Genomic DNA, 14,715 nt, shown 5'->3' with positions numbered 1-14,715 from the left:
TGCAACCTTGAATTTGGACAATCCTGCAACAATATTTTGGGCCTGCATTGATTTAAGTCGCTGTACATTAACATGACCAATGCGTTTATGCCAGATATCAATATCTGCAACTACACCGGTCCCATGTGCAAACATTGCTGCACTCAATTCAGACATGTCTGCATCCAATGTAAACATTCTGCCCTTCTTCTTTCCTTTTGCTATCAAGCGACCTTTATTTTTCATATCCTCAACAAAGCATCCATGAGGATTAAATCTGACCTGCAAGCCCTGTTCAACCATTTGACCAACTGAAACCAGATTCTTGGTGATATTCGGGACATGAAATACATCGGACAGGTATTTCTTTTTCCCACCCTGCATAGACAAGGGAATTTTTCCAATCTGCACAATAGGATGTGCAGTATCATCACCAGTCTCCACAAATCCTGGTTTTTCCATTTTCCTTGCATCCTCCATCCATTCTGCATGACCTGTCATGTGGTTTGATGCACCTGAGTCAACATACCATACATCATTGCTTTCTTATGCACTTGTCATAGAATTGTTTATGTGCTGCACCATGAACAAATGCTCATTTCTGTCATCACCCTGTCTACTAGAAGATGCATAATTCCCTTGTTGCAGTTTTCCATTCATGATGTCATTCTGCTTTTTATAGCAGTCTTTAGCCATATGACCCATTTTACCACAGTAGTAGCATTCAACATTACTGTTTGCATTTTGGCCTCTTTGCCATCCACCACGACCTCTTTGGCTCCCCCTGCCTCTAGAGTTACCACGTCCTCCTCCATAGGACTGGTTTTCTTGAGTTTGCTGCATATTCTGATTTCTGCCACGGCCTCCAAATCGGCCTCCTCTACCTCTGCCTCTACCTCTTCCAGCATTTGAGTAGAAGACAGCTTCTTTTGAAGTTCCTCCTGAAGAAGATGCACCACCATTTCTCTGCTCCTCAGAAATTAGAAGAGCAATCAACTCCTCAAAATCAGGAAATCTTTCACGAACTGAAATGGATGTCCGAAACTGTGCATAATCCTTTCCTAGACCATTCAAGGTCACGGAAACTAAATCATCATCTTCCACTGGCGACCCAATGGAAGCAAGTGCATCTGCAATCTTCTTCACCTTCATGTGGTAGTCGTTGATGCTCATACTTTCTCTTTGCACATTATGCAACTCTTGCTTGAGCTGCATTTTCCTGGCTTGCATATTTGTGCTATACATTTTTGACAAAGTATCCCATGCCTCCTTTGGCGTACTTGCATCCTGAATATGCACAATCATAGAGTCTGAAATACTGATAGACAGCCAATACATAACTTTCCTGGCTCTCTCATGCCATGTTTTAAATGCCTGCATTTGTTGTTGATTGGGAACATCAGGAAGAACTGGTTCTTCTTCATTTCCTGCAACAAATTCCCAATATCCTTTTCCCATAAGGAAATTCGTCATTCTAAACTTCCATGCCTGGAAGTTGTTCTTGTCAAGCTTTTCAGTGACAATCTGTGAAAGAGAATCAGACGCCATTACAGAATACTGCAAGAAATTCTGTCACTGCAAAAAAACACAGCTTCACCCTCACAAGGGCAAATCTGCAAAACTGGCGAAAGTGGTATTTGACCACACAGTCACTTCCTAGTGACGATTTTGCATAAACAGGAACCAAGGATGATTCTGAAACTCCCAATGTCTCTGCGCACAAGCATACGATGCAATTTCTACAGTAACTTTTCACCGACCTGTAGAACAGTGGTCGCACAGCACAAAACTGAGCCTTTTCTTGAGTGCGTGCAAAAAACTTCCGTCTGCAAAACAGGCCCCGAAATGGCCTCAAATCAAAAAAACAAGGTCGCCGAGGGCTAAAGCCCTCGCCCGCAGCATATACTGCCCTCTTGCTTCACCGCGAAGGGCGTCTCAACCTGAGACAATGCACTCCAGACCACCGCGAGCTTGGCTTGCTTTCTTGAGCTCCTTACCACGAACAAGGCTCTGATACCATGTCAAGATTGTGGGAGAGAAGGAAGGAGTCTCGCTTGAAGCTTTCTTGCTTGCACAATGGGGGAAGACACACAAGGGTGGAGGCTGAAAACAGTTTTCCTCTTCTTAGTTGTGTAAGCCAAAAGAACTCAAGTACAAAGAAATAGAAGAACCCTATATATGGGTCTCAAACCAAACTCAACTAACTAAGGTGGCATACTAATTGAGCCACGAACTAGAGTAGATAAGGATAGCTATCATGTAGCTATTATTCATGGGCGGTGTACCAACCGCGTCTGCAACTGACAAGTCGGTGACATAAATATACAACGGTCACCCTGGCGTATCACGAGTGGAGCTCGATATCTCAACAGTGTTGACTATGTTTTGTCTAACTAAACTTCCATATGTATCTTTATGGCATCATCACCTTGAGCACATCTCCCACCCTTGAACTATTCTTGTTTTGATTAATGTGATCATTGTCTATATGGCAAGCAGAGTTATAATTTGCATAAGAAATCTTGTTTTGTGTGTGTGTGTGTGTGTGTGTGTGTGTGTGTGTGTGTGTGTGTGTGTGTGTGTGTGTGTGTGTGTGTGTGTGTGTTTAGCTCTTATGCATTTAAATCTTTGTGTCCCCATGACTTGTCGATCATTGGATGGTGCAAAGTATTTTATTACATTCATAAATGATGATTCACATAAGGTTTGGTCTTATCCTATTAAGCAGATTTGGGTGTTTTGCCTACATTTAAGCACTTTCTTACCATGATTGAGAACTAATTTGGTATAGGTTGAAATACCTATGGTATAAAAATGAGGGTGAATATGTCTCTAAGGCTTTTGAAGAGTTACATGATAAGAGGGGTATTAAGCATTAGTTGACTACCCCATACACCCCACCCCAAAATGGTATTGTAGAGCACATGAATAGGACTATTTAAGAAAGAGTTCATAGTATGCATAGTGAGACAAGGTTACCATAGCACTTCTAGGCTAAAGCAGTTATTGTTGTCATACATCTCATTAATAGATCCCTATGCACTGCTCTTGACAGTAGAGCTACAAAAGAGGTATGGTCTAGTAAACTTCCCTCATGTATACACTTGCAAGTCTTTGGATATGAGGCTTTTTGCCATATTCCCAAATATAAGAGCAATAAGTTGGATCTAAAGTCTATTAAATGCATCTTTCTTGGATATGAGGATGCATGTGAGATGAGCTATCATCTTTGGAATCCACAAGCTCAAAAGTTTATCCACAGTCATGATGTCATTTTTCATGAATAGGATAGGGGATTGAGATACATAGGGTGATCTTTCAAAATAATCCTCCTATCATAGTACAATGAGCCCTGATGGGACTGTTTACCATAGTTTTTAATGATTAGTGGCCCAAGATCTGCCTATTGTGCAAGATCATGATGTTTCATGGAGAGGATAAGCTGTACATGCCTTATAGCCAATCTTGAGATGCTCTATTGGAGCTTTATGATTGTTATGAGTTCTCTATGGATTATGTCATGGTGACATACTTTCTTGAGCCACTTACCTATGAGGAGGCTATGTGCAAAGGTGATTCTCACTCTTGGGAGTGGGCTATGTAATCTAAGTTTTATTTGCTACAAAATAATAGTAAATGGGACTTAGTTTCCTTGCCTAATGGAAAGCATCCATTGCCATGCAAGTGGGTGTACAAGTTGAAGAGTACCCCTGGTTACCCTAAGCTAGCATACAATGCCAAATTGATTTGGTAAGGGCTTCAAGCAGAAAAATGGAGTTGATTTTGATGAGATCTTCTCTCCTATGGTCAAGATAACTACCCTACGCTTATTCTTGGCCTTGGTTGCTCAATCAGATTTGGATCTTTATCAGATGGATATCAAGATGGCTTTTTCACATGGGGATTTGCATGAGGATATTTATATGCAGTGGCCTAAGGGCTTTGTGGAAAGAGGCACGGAAGACCTAGTGTGCAAATTAAAAAAGAGTATTTATGGTCTTAAGCAAGTACCTAGGGAGTGGTACCATATATAAAATACTTTCATGCAGAAGGCTTGTGATATGGATTTGTGTCTATACATGAAGAAGGCTTGTGATGGTAGTCTTATTATCTTGGTGCTTTATGTTTATGATATGCTTATAGCTAGGAGTGCTCATGCTGAGCTAGATGCCTTAATGTCTCACCTCAAGGAGAGCTTTGAGATGAAGGGCATGGGACATGCCTCACATATACTTGGTATGTGCATTATGCACAATTGCTTTAGGGGACTTCTCTACTAGTCCCAGAAGGGGTACATTCACAAAGTACTTGAGATATTTCATATGTAGGATGGTAAGCCTATTAGTTGTCCTTTACCTTCTCATGTGAAGGTTAGTTAGGCTGATTATTTGCAGTCAAATGATAAGAGGGCCAAGGTGGCCACCAAGGTCCCATATGCATCTATAGTGAGCAGTTTAATATATGCCATGATAGCCACTCATCCTAACATAACATTTGCAATGGGACTTATGGCATGTTATATGGCTACACCTAGTAGGTAACATTGGGATGTCGTGAAGGGTATCATGTGATATCTTAAAGGTACAATAGTTATGTGCACTTGATATGATAGACAGGATACAAGAATCATGGATTACATTGACTCCAATTATATAGGACATGTAGGCATTAGGAAGTCCACCTCTGGGTATGTTTTTACTTATGTTAGAGCTGCTATCTCTTGGATGTCTAGGGTGCAAAAATGGATAGCCTTATCTACTACTAAGGTTGAGTACATTGTAGCCATTAAGGCTTGCAAGGAGGCCTTGTAGTTAGGCCTTCTGGTTGTAGATCTTGGTATAACTATAACTCCTACACTGCATTTGGATTTGATGAGTGCCATTTAGTTAGTGGCCTATAATCCAATCTTCCATACAAGGACAAAGCACATTAAGATGTGCTATCACTTCATTAAAGAGGTGGCAAAGAAAAGTCCATGGAGCTTGTCAAGATCCTTATATATACAAATCTTGTATATCTGCTCACTAAAAGTATCCTTGTGGAATGTTATGCCTTCCTTAGGAAGTTGATGTGGGTGTAGGATGAGATGGCACCTTTCCTCATCCTACTATACTCTATGTACATGCACTTTTCTCCTTTTTTCTTTTAATCCTCACTAAGGCACATTTATCTTTAAGTGGGAGGTTATTGGGGGATAAAGGCCACATGTGCCTAGCTACCTACATTTACTTGTATATAGTACCTACATACCTAACACACTACAAGTATCAAACACCCATCACTATCACTTTATTATGTAGGAGTTCCCACACACCAGCCTCTCTCTTCTTACTTGAACCTCCATAGCTCTTGCTCTCTTCTAGCTTCTACTAGTGCTTCCACTTGTCAAGATTGTGGGAGAGAAGGAAGGAGTCTCGCTTGAAGCTTTCTTGCTTGCACAATGGGGGAAGACACACAAGGGTGGAGGCTGAAAACAGTTTTTCTCTTCTTAGTTGTGTAAGCCAAAAGAACTCAAGTACAAAGAAATAGAAGAACCCTCTATATGGGTCTCAAACCAAACTCAACTAACTAAGGTGGCATACTAACTGAGCCACGAACTAAAGTAGATAAGGATAGCTATCATGTAGCTATTATTCAGGGGCGGTGTACCAATCGCATCTGCAACTGACAAGTCGGTGACATAAATACACAACGGTCACCCTGGCGTATCACGAGTGGAGCTCGATATCTCAACACTCCCCCTCGAGCTCAATCCCAATTCCTGCACACCAAGCAGGTCTCTGAACTTGCGCAGCTTCTCTGTGCCCAATGCCTTCGTGAATATGTCAGCTACCTAATCCTCTGTGCTGACATAAACTAGATCAATAAGACCTAGTAAAACCCTCTCTCGCACATAGTGATAATGCACCTCAATGTGCTTTGTTCTAGCATGATAGACTGGGTTATTTGCCAAGTGTATACTACTCATGTTGTCACAATAAATGACAACTGGCCCATCTCTAGACTGATGCATATCATAAAGTAGCTTATGCAACCAAGCTACCTCACATGCAGCCATTGCTGCACCCCTGTACTCAGCCTCTGTGCTCGACAAGGCAACTGTAGGCTGTTTCTTGCTGCTCCAAGTGACTGCAGCACTCCCAAAAGAAAACACATATCCACTGGTAGATCGTCTATCAGAAATACTACCAGCCCAATCAGCATCAGTGTATCCATGCAACTGTATCTGAACCCCAGTCTCATAAAATAGTCCATACTGCAATGTGGACTTCACATACCTGAGTATGCGTCTAGCCGCATCCAAATGTGGTTTCCTTGGAGCCTGCATAAACTGACTTACCAATCCAACAGCATAGCTCAAATCTGGCCTGGTAATAGTCATATAAATCAAACTTCCTACTATGCGTCTGTACATAGTAGGGTCTTCTAGAAGCTCACCTGCATCTGTGCTCAGCTTCACATTTCGCTCCAAAGGAACTGAAATAGGCTTACAGCCTGTCATCCCATATTTGGACAGCATGTCCAATCCATACTGCCTCTGCAAGAGCTGTATCCCACTTGGTGATCTAATCACCTCAATGCCCAAGAAATAACGCAGCTCTCCCAAATCCTTCATCTCAAACTTCTGCTTCAATAGCATTTTCACATGAAGGATATCTTCATCACTGTCACATGTCATAATCAAATCATCAACATAAATGACAAGTAGCATAATACATTTCTCTGTTTTTCTCACATAAAGTGAGAAATCTGCCTTGGAAATCTGAAAGCCAATAGTGACAATATACTGTCCTATCTTGTCAGACCATGCTCTAGGTGCTTGCTTCAAGCCATACAAGGCTTTCTTCAACCTGCAAACAAACTCAGGATGAACAGCATGCACATAACCTGGTGGCTGCTCCATATAGACCTCTTCTTGCAAATCACCATGCAAGAAGGCATTCTTTACATCCATCTGATGTAAAGACCATCCCTTTGATGCAGCCATAGCAATGACTGCTCTTACGGTTGCCATCCTTGCAACCGGACTGAATGTTTCTTCATAGTCAATGCCATATGTTTGTGCATACCCCTTGACCACTAATCTTGCCTTGTATCTGTTCACAGAACCATCTGCATTGTGCTTCACCTTATAAACCCACTTACAGCCAATTGCATTCTTACCTTTAGGCAAAGGTACCAATTCCCATGTAGCATTTGCTTCCAAGGCATCCATTTCTTCATCCATGGCTTTCTCCCATTTTTCTTTTCCCGTGGCTTCCTCAAAAGAAGTGGGTTCTGGTTCCTGTATCACTTTAACCATATATGCATAGTGAATGGCTGTAAATCCATCATATTTCAGCCTATCCACAGGATACCTAGCTCTCGTAGACCTGCGCAAAGTAGGTTCACTCCCAGGTGCTCTCAAAACATCCCTGGTCTTCCTTACTCCAGGTGTAACAATAGAAGGAATACCCAACTCATCATCAATGCTCTGTTCTGAGCCACTGGATTCACCATCCACATAAGAGTGACCTGCATTCACATCAAACATGGGCTGATCAACCTTCTCTTTTCCTTTTTGTGATACCTGCATACCACTATCTGCATTACTTTGAGAAGATTCTCCTGATCTCAATCTTCCTGTCCATGGCGAAGAATGTGAACCACTACTAGAGGACGCTCCAGGTCCACTAATATTTTGTGACTGCTGCTGTGAATTTTGTGCAGCATTACCATTTTGTGCATCTACATCATCAATCACATTTACTGGTTTATACCAGCTACTCATCTCATCAAAAACAACATCTCTGCTCACTGTAAACTTACGAGTAGAAGGGTTATAGCATCTATACCCTTTTTGCTGCAGAGAGTAACCAATAAAGATGCACTTCTCAGCTTTTGGATCCAACTTAGATCTCAACTCATCTGGCACATGTACATAGGCAATGCAACCAAAAATTTTCAAATGAGAAATATCTGGTTTCCTACCAGTATACCTCTCCTCTGGAGTCATTCCATGTATTGCTGCAGTGGGAGTCCTGTTCATTATGTAGACTGCTGTAGCAACTGCTTTAGCCCAATAAAAATCTGGCAGGTCTTTTTCATTAAGCATGGCACGAGATACCTCTCCAATATGCCTGTTTTTTCTTTCTGCAATTCCATTTTGCTGTGGGATATGACTACATGAATATTGCTGCTTTATGCCATGCTCCTGCAAGAACTTTGCAAACTCATTTGAGAGGTACTCTCCCCCTCCATCTGACCTTTGGCATTTTATTTGCAGACCTGTTTCTTTTTCAGCCATAGCTTTAAGGGTTTTGAAATGCCCAAAAACTTCACTTTTCTTTTTCATAAAATACACCCAAACTTTTATGCTATAGTCATCAATAAAAGTGACAAAATAATGACAGCCTCCAAGAGATGCAGCTTTAGTAGTCCACACATCAGAGTGGATTAATTCCAATGGCTTTTCACTCTCTTGAACATGTCTAGGAAATGGTTTCCTTGCCTGTTTTCCAAACTGACAGGCTTCACATACCTTATGCATTTCTGCAACCTTGAATTTCGGCAAACCTGCAATAATATTTTGGGCCTGCATTGATTTAAGTCGCTGTACATTAACATGACCAATGCGTTTATGCCAGATATCAATATCTGCAACTACACCGGTCCCATGTGCAAACATTGCTGCACTCAATTCAGACATGTCTGCATCCAACGTAAACATTCTGCCCTTCTTCTTTCCTTTTGCTATCAAGCGACCTTTATTTTTCATATCCTCAACAAAGCATCCATGAGGATTAAATCTGACCTGCAAGCCCTGTTCAACCATTTGACCAACAGAAACCAGATTCTTGGTGATATTCGGGACATGAAATACATCGGACAGGTATTTCTTTTTCCCATCCTGCATAGACAAAGGAATTTTTCCAATCTGCACAATAGGATGTGCAGTATCATCACCAGTCTCCACAAATCTTGGTTTTTCCATTTTCCTTGCATCCTCCATCCATTCTGCATGACCTGTCATGTGGTTTGATGCACCTGAGTCAACATACCATACATCATTGCTTTCTTCTGCACTTGTCACAGAATTGTTCATGTGCTGCACCATAAACAAATGCTCATTTCTGTCATCACCCTGTCTACTAGAAAATGCATAATTCCCTTGTTGCAGTTTTCCATTCATAATGTCATTCTGCTTTTTATAGCAGTCTTTAGCCATATGACCCATTTTACCACAGTAGTAGCATTCAACATTACTGTTTGCATTTTGGCCTCTTTGCCATCCACCATGACCTCTTTGGCTCCCCCTGCCTCTAGAGTTACCACGTCCTCCTCCATAGGACTGATTTTCTTGAGTTTGCTGCATATTCTGATTTCTACCACGGCCTCCTCTACCTCTGCCTCTACCTCTTCCAGCATTTGAGTAGAAGACAGCTTCTTTTGAAGTTCCTCCTGAAGAAGATGCACCACCATTTCTCTGCTCCTCAGAAATTAGAAGAGCAATCAACTCCTCAAAGTCAAGAAATCTTTCACGAACGGAAATGGATGTTCGAAACTGTGCATAATCCTTTCCTAGACCATTCAAGGTCACGGAAACTAAATCACCATCTTCCACTGGCGACCCAATGGAAGCAAGTGCATTTGCAATCTTCTTCACCTTCATGTGGTAGTCATTGATGCTCATATTTTCTCTTTGCACATTATGCAACTCTTGCTTGAGCTGCATTTTCCTGGCTTGTGTATTTGTGCTATACATTTTTGACAGAGTATCCCATGCCTCCTTTGGCGTACTTGCATCCTGAATATGCACAATCATAGAGTTTGAAATGCTGATAGACAGCCAGTACATAACTTTCCTGGCTCTCTCATGCCATGCTTTGAATGCCTGCATTTGCTGTTGATTGGGAACATCAGGAAGAACTGGTTCTTCTTCATTTCCTGCAACAAATTCCCAATATCCTTTTCCCATAAGGAAATTCGTCATTCTAAACTTCCATGCCTGGAAGTTGTTCTTGTCAAGCTTTTCAGTGACAATCTGTGAAAGAGAATCAGACGCCATTACAGAATACTGCAAGAAATTCTGTCACTGCAAAAAACACAGCTTCACCCTCACAAGGGCAAATCTGGAAAACTGGCGAAAGTGGTATTTGACCACACAGTCACTTCCTAGTGACGATTTTGCATAAACAAGAACCAAGGATGATTCTGAAACTCCCAATGTCTCTGCGCACAAGCATACGATGCAATTTCTACAGTAACTTTTCACCGACCTGTAGAACAGTGGCTGCACAGCATAAAACTGAGCCTTTTCCTGAGTGCGTGCAGAAAACTTCCGCCTTCAAAACAGGCCCCGAAATGGCCTCAAATCAAAAAAAACAGGGTCGCCGAGAGCTAAAGCTCTCACCCGCAGCATATACTACCCTCTTGCTTCACCGCGAAGGGCGTCTCAACCTGAGACAATGCACTCCTGCAATTTTCGGCTGTGCTACCTGCAGAGATCTGCTCCCAAAAACAGAAAATGAAAGCAACACTGCTCCTCTTACCAGAACACCACGAGCTTGGCTTGCTTTCTTGAGCTCCTTACCACAAACAAGGCTCTGATACCATGTCAAGATTGTGGGAGAGAAGGAAGGAGTCTCGCTTGAAGCTTTCTTGCTTGCACAATGGGGGAAGACACACAAGGGTGGAGGCTGAAAACAGTTTTTCTCTTCTTAGTTGTGTAAGCCAAAAGAACTCAAGTACAGAGAAATAGAAGAACCCTCTATATGGGTCTCAAACCAAACTCAACTAACTAAGGTAGCATACTAACTAAGCCACGAACTAAAGTAGATAAGGATAGCTATCATGTAGCTATTATTCAGGGGCGGTGTACCAATCGCATCTGCAACTGACAAGTCGGTGACATAAATACACAACGGTCACCCTGGCGTATCACGAGTGGAGCTCGATATCTCAACACCACTTTCATCTTTCACAAAATCTTACAACAAACATTTTTGTGGTGATAAAGAAGCCCCAATGTTGTGTAAGAAACAAGTGAAGTGTGGTGGATAGTGTTATCACCGTGAGTGCAAATAGTTATAGTCAAGAAAACAATCCTCATCACAACACCATTGCATGATCTCTCCTCCAATTCATCATTGCAAATCTTGTAAAACTAAACACACAATAGCATTGATTACATAAAACCTTCCCTCCCTTAGCAAAGTGTCCTTCTAGGGATTTCTTTTCTTGAAATCCATCTTGTGAGTTCCATCTATACCTAATCTTGATTTCTTGTTCTAAATGGTCCTAAGATAAAAAATGCCCTTGATATAGGGTTTTGAGCTTGACTATCTTGTGTTCAAGGACAATAGTATCATTACAAATGTAAAGGGGATATTGTAAGACCAGCTACTACACAGATGGGGTCTTGAGGGCATTGGTGGCATGAGGCTATACTTATCCATCAATAAAGAGGTATACTCCAATTTATATACATAAAGGTGGTCACATCGATGTCTATGATCATGGAATGTGAGATTCCCGAGCATTGACCCTTGTGAAGGGTATTGTTGACATAAGGCCCTCATGGCATGTGAGTAGGGATTTAAGGCAATGGCTTAAAGATTTTAAAAAAATTTCCTTATAAAAATGATTTCCTTTTTGGATGCATTCATGGCATTGATGGAAATTTTGGAGGTTGCCACCTAGCTAGAAATCATGATATGCTATTTTGAACAACAGCTTCATAATGGACATGATGATGATGCTACCCTATGCTTTTATCCTACATGGAGCCAGAGGTGATGAGTCAATAAAATGGTCTCTTTTGGAGAGTATGACTATAGTAGGCCATGATTTTTCTTTGGGAGGTGATATTGAAGAAAGCAAGGTTCTCGCTAACTTGATCCGCGATTATATAAAGAGGTGTTGTTGAAGGGATAATATAATGCTATGGGAATAAGTGATTGTGCTATCAACATGGAATTCAAGGAGGATCTGGTGCTTGTGAGGAGGTGTTGCTACTATTCATTAGCTAGGTTTCACTTGAGTAGCTAAATTTGTGTGTTATTTTGCCACTCTAATTACGAAATAGATGGTGTTCTAGATTTTCCTTGTGTGTGGGTTGAAGTCACAGTTGATTCCCTACTATGAGGTTTCTAATCTTGAATTTTATTATTGTCTTCATGGCTTGAAGCATGCTCATGGAGGTATGGAGAGGTTGAGCTATAGGTTAGAGTTAGAGGTCTCCTTGAAGGTACTCTTTGATGATCTACTTGCCTACATATTATGGTCTTGTGGATAGTTACCTATGTTAATACTTCTAATTCATGAACATGGGTCAATACTTTATTATTCCTTGAGGAGGACTACAAATATGAAGGAGAATTTGTGTCCAATGTGGAAGTGTGTTTGTATTTTAGTAGTCATAATGCATTGCCTATATCTTTGAAGCATCTTCATGGTTTCTTAATAGACAAGTTCATCAAAGGATAGTTGTCAGTAAGCCCTTATATAGCATGTTATAAAAAGAGTTGGCCATAAAAGTCTGATGGTATACAATACTTTGAGTTATAAGGGGTGTTGTAGTTGTTTATATCTATTGATATATATACATTGGCCTTATTTTATGCCTCTCTTGTCTTGAAGAGTTGGGTGTCTTGCATTTGGGTTGGGGTTTTTGTGGGTGTCTTAGCCTAAGGACGTGTCTCTTTTCTCTTTCTCTTTTAGTTTCATATCTTTTTTATGCCCCTACCAAGGACCTTTCTTATCTTTTTCATATAGGAAAATAATGGCCAAGTTCAAGTTATTCCATGGAAATAAGGATGAGGATATGATCCAATTTTGTTGAAGATTTTGAGGTAACATGTGTGGTGGGAGCCTCAAAGGAAAAAAAATACTTGACGATTTTTTTGTAACAAGAGGTACATAGAGTAACTAGAGAATAGCTAATAGAGTATGTGATCCAACAAGTTGCAATGGGACCCCAAGTACTTGTGGATTAAGATTTAAATTTTGCCTTAATTCAAATGTTTATGAAGATAGACAATGCAAGTGTAAGTTTGGAGAGAGTTACTTTTCTATGTGCAAAAGGAGAACCAAAGCATGGAACAAATCATTCGCGGGTTTTAAGCCCTATGGAATTGATGTATTAAATCCCTAAGAGAAGAAAGAATCCCTATCATGGTGAAGAAGGATAAATTCATAACCAACTTGAGAGCTTTTCTTTGCCTTAAATTAGAATCAAATAAGCTTGAAGCTGAATTAAATAAGCTTGAAGCTGAATTAAATAAGCTTGAAACCTACAAGGAAGCACAAGTTTGCTTGTGAGGAGGAGTGAAAGATGTTTAGGTTGGGACAATTAAGTATGGAGCTCCCTCTTACGATCTCATCCATGATGTAACATGTGGTTCCCACTAGGGAGACTAATGTATAGATACTACAAAAGGAATAATTATCAATAAAGGAAAGGATGGAAGCTATCTCTAAGCAATCAAAGGATTTGACTCTTCATGTCATGGGGCAGAGCCTAGAAGAAGATGGGGGTGGAGACCCTAGAATTAGAATTCATATGGAGGAGATGGGAAGTAGAAAGGAGAATGAGGAGAATAAAGAGCACATTACAATTTCTAAAAAGTGGTTTCTTAAGCCCTAATTGTCCCTATCACCAAGGAGATGAGGAGATACATAACTAATGCCGAGGAATCTTCCTAATAAAAGGAATGATTGTAGTGATCAAGGAGAAAGGATGTCTAGTGGAGCAAGTGAAGAGGATAAAGGAAATGTTGTGGTGAATTAATAGGCATGGAAGAAGTCATAGTAGCTCTAGTAAAGAGGACAAGAAGGGAAGAAGAGGAACCAACTTAGTGAACAAGACATGAACTAGACTACTAAAGGAGACTTTAATTGGCAAAAGTAGAGAAAACCCAAGAGGAAGTTCAAGACCAAGTATTTTCCCGTAGGGCCTTGAGGGTCAAGGGAGTTATAATTTAATGAAGGATCTATGGAATAAGAAGGTGGATGTAACCCATGGACATTTAGTGGGGCTATGTGTTGAACTAAGAACAACATGGAAGCAATTGGAAAACTCACTTAAGTTTGAACCAAAGAAGGGAGGGGTGCATGAGTAGAGTATAGGAGACCTTCCAAATATATTTTCTAACATTGGAAGCTTGGCACTTCAATAAAAATTCAAGAGAAGTGTACATCAATGGTGCATCACAAGTATGTATAATAACCCAAGCATAGGAGTAAAGACTAGATTAGAGATGATTTACCTTTTAGATTTCAAGATTAGACTTATAAACCATGTTTGTAAAAACTAGATAAGAGACGATTTGCCTTTTAGTTTTCAAGACCAAACCTACTAAGTATAGGAAGCTTCAATTCTTAGGAGTGGGACACATACTAGAGGTAAGATTTTCTACTTTCCATTAAATCCCTATAGCATTTAGAATATGTTTTGTTAATCCCAATAAAGGTCTTGGTTAAGGGTTGTTAATTGCTATATAAGACTAGGGATGACATGTCATTATCGTTTATGATAGGAAAGTACTTGTTACAAGAATTAAGTATGGCAACTAGGAATTCACTAGAAGAGGAGAGTGATGAAGATAGTGATACCCCTAGTATAGCCCTAAGTCTATGTAGAGTGCATAAGGAGACTGCATTGTTTATGAGGAAATACAACATATTGCTCTAGGCATTGTGGAATATGATCTATTGCTTCAAGAAACAAGCATGAAATACAAAAATAACTTCATA

Source organism: Lygodium microphyllum, chromosome 3 (genome assembly GCF_053477565.2).
Source record: "Lygodium microphyllum isolate KBCC chromosome 3, Lygodium_microphyllum_v1.1.10, whole genome shotgun sequence".
Classification (NCBI taxonomy): domain Eukaryota; kingdom Viridiplantae; phylum Streptophyta; class Polypodiopsida; order Schizaeales; family Lygodiaceae; genus Lygodium; species Lygodium microphyllum.
This window is presented reverse-complemented; position numbering follows the sequence as displayed.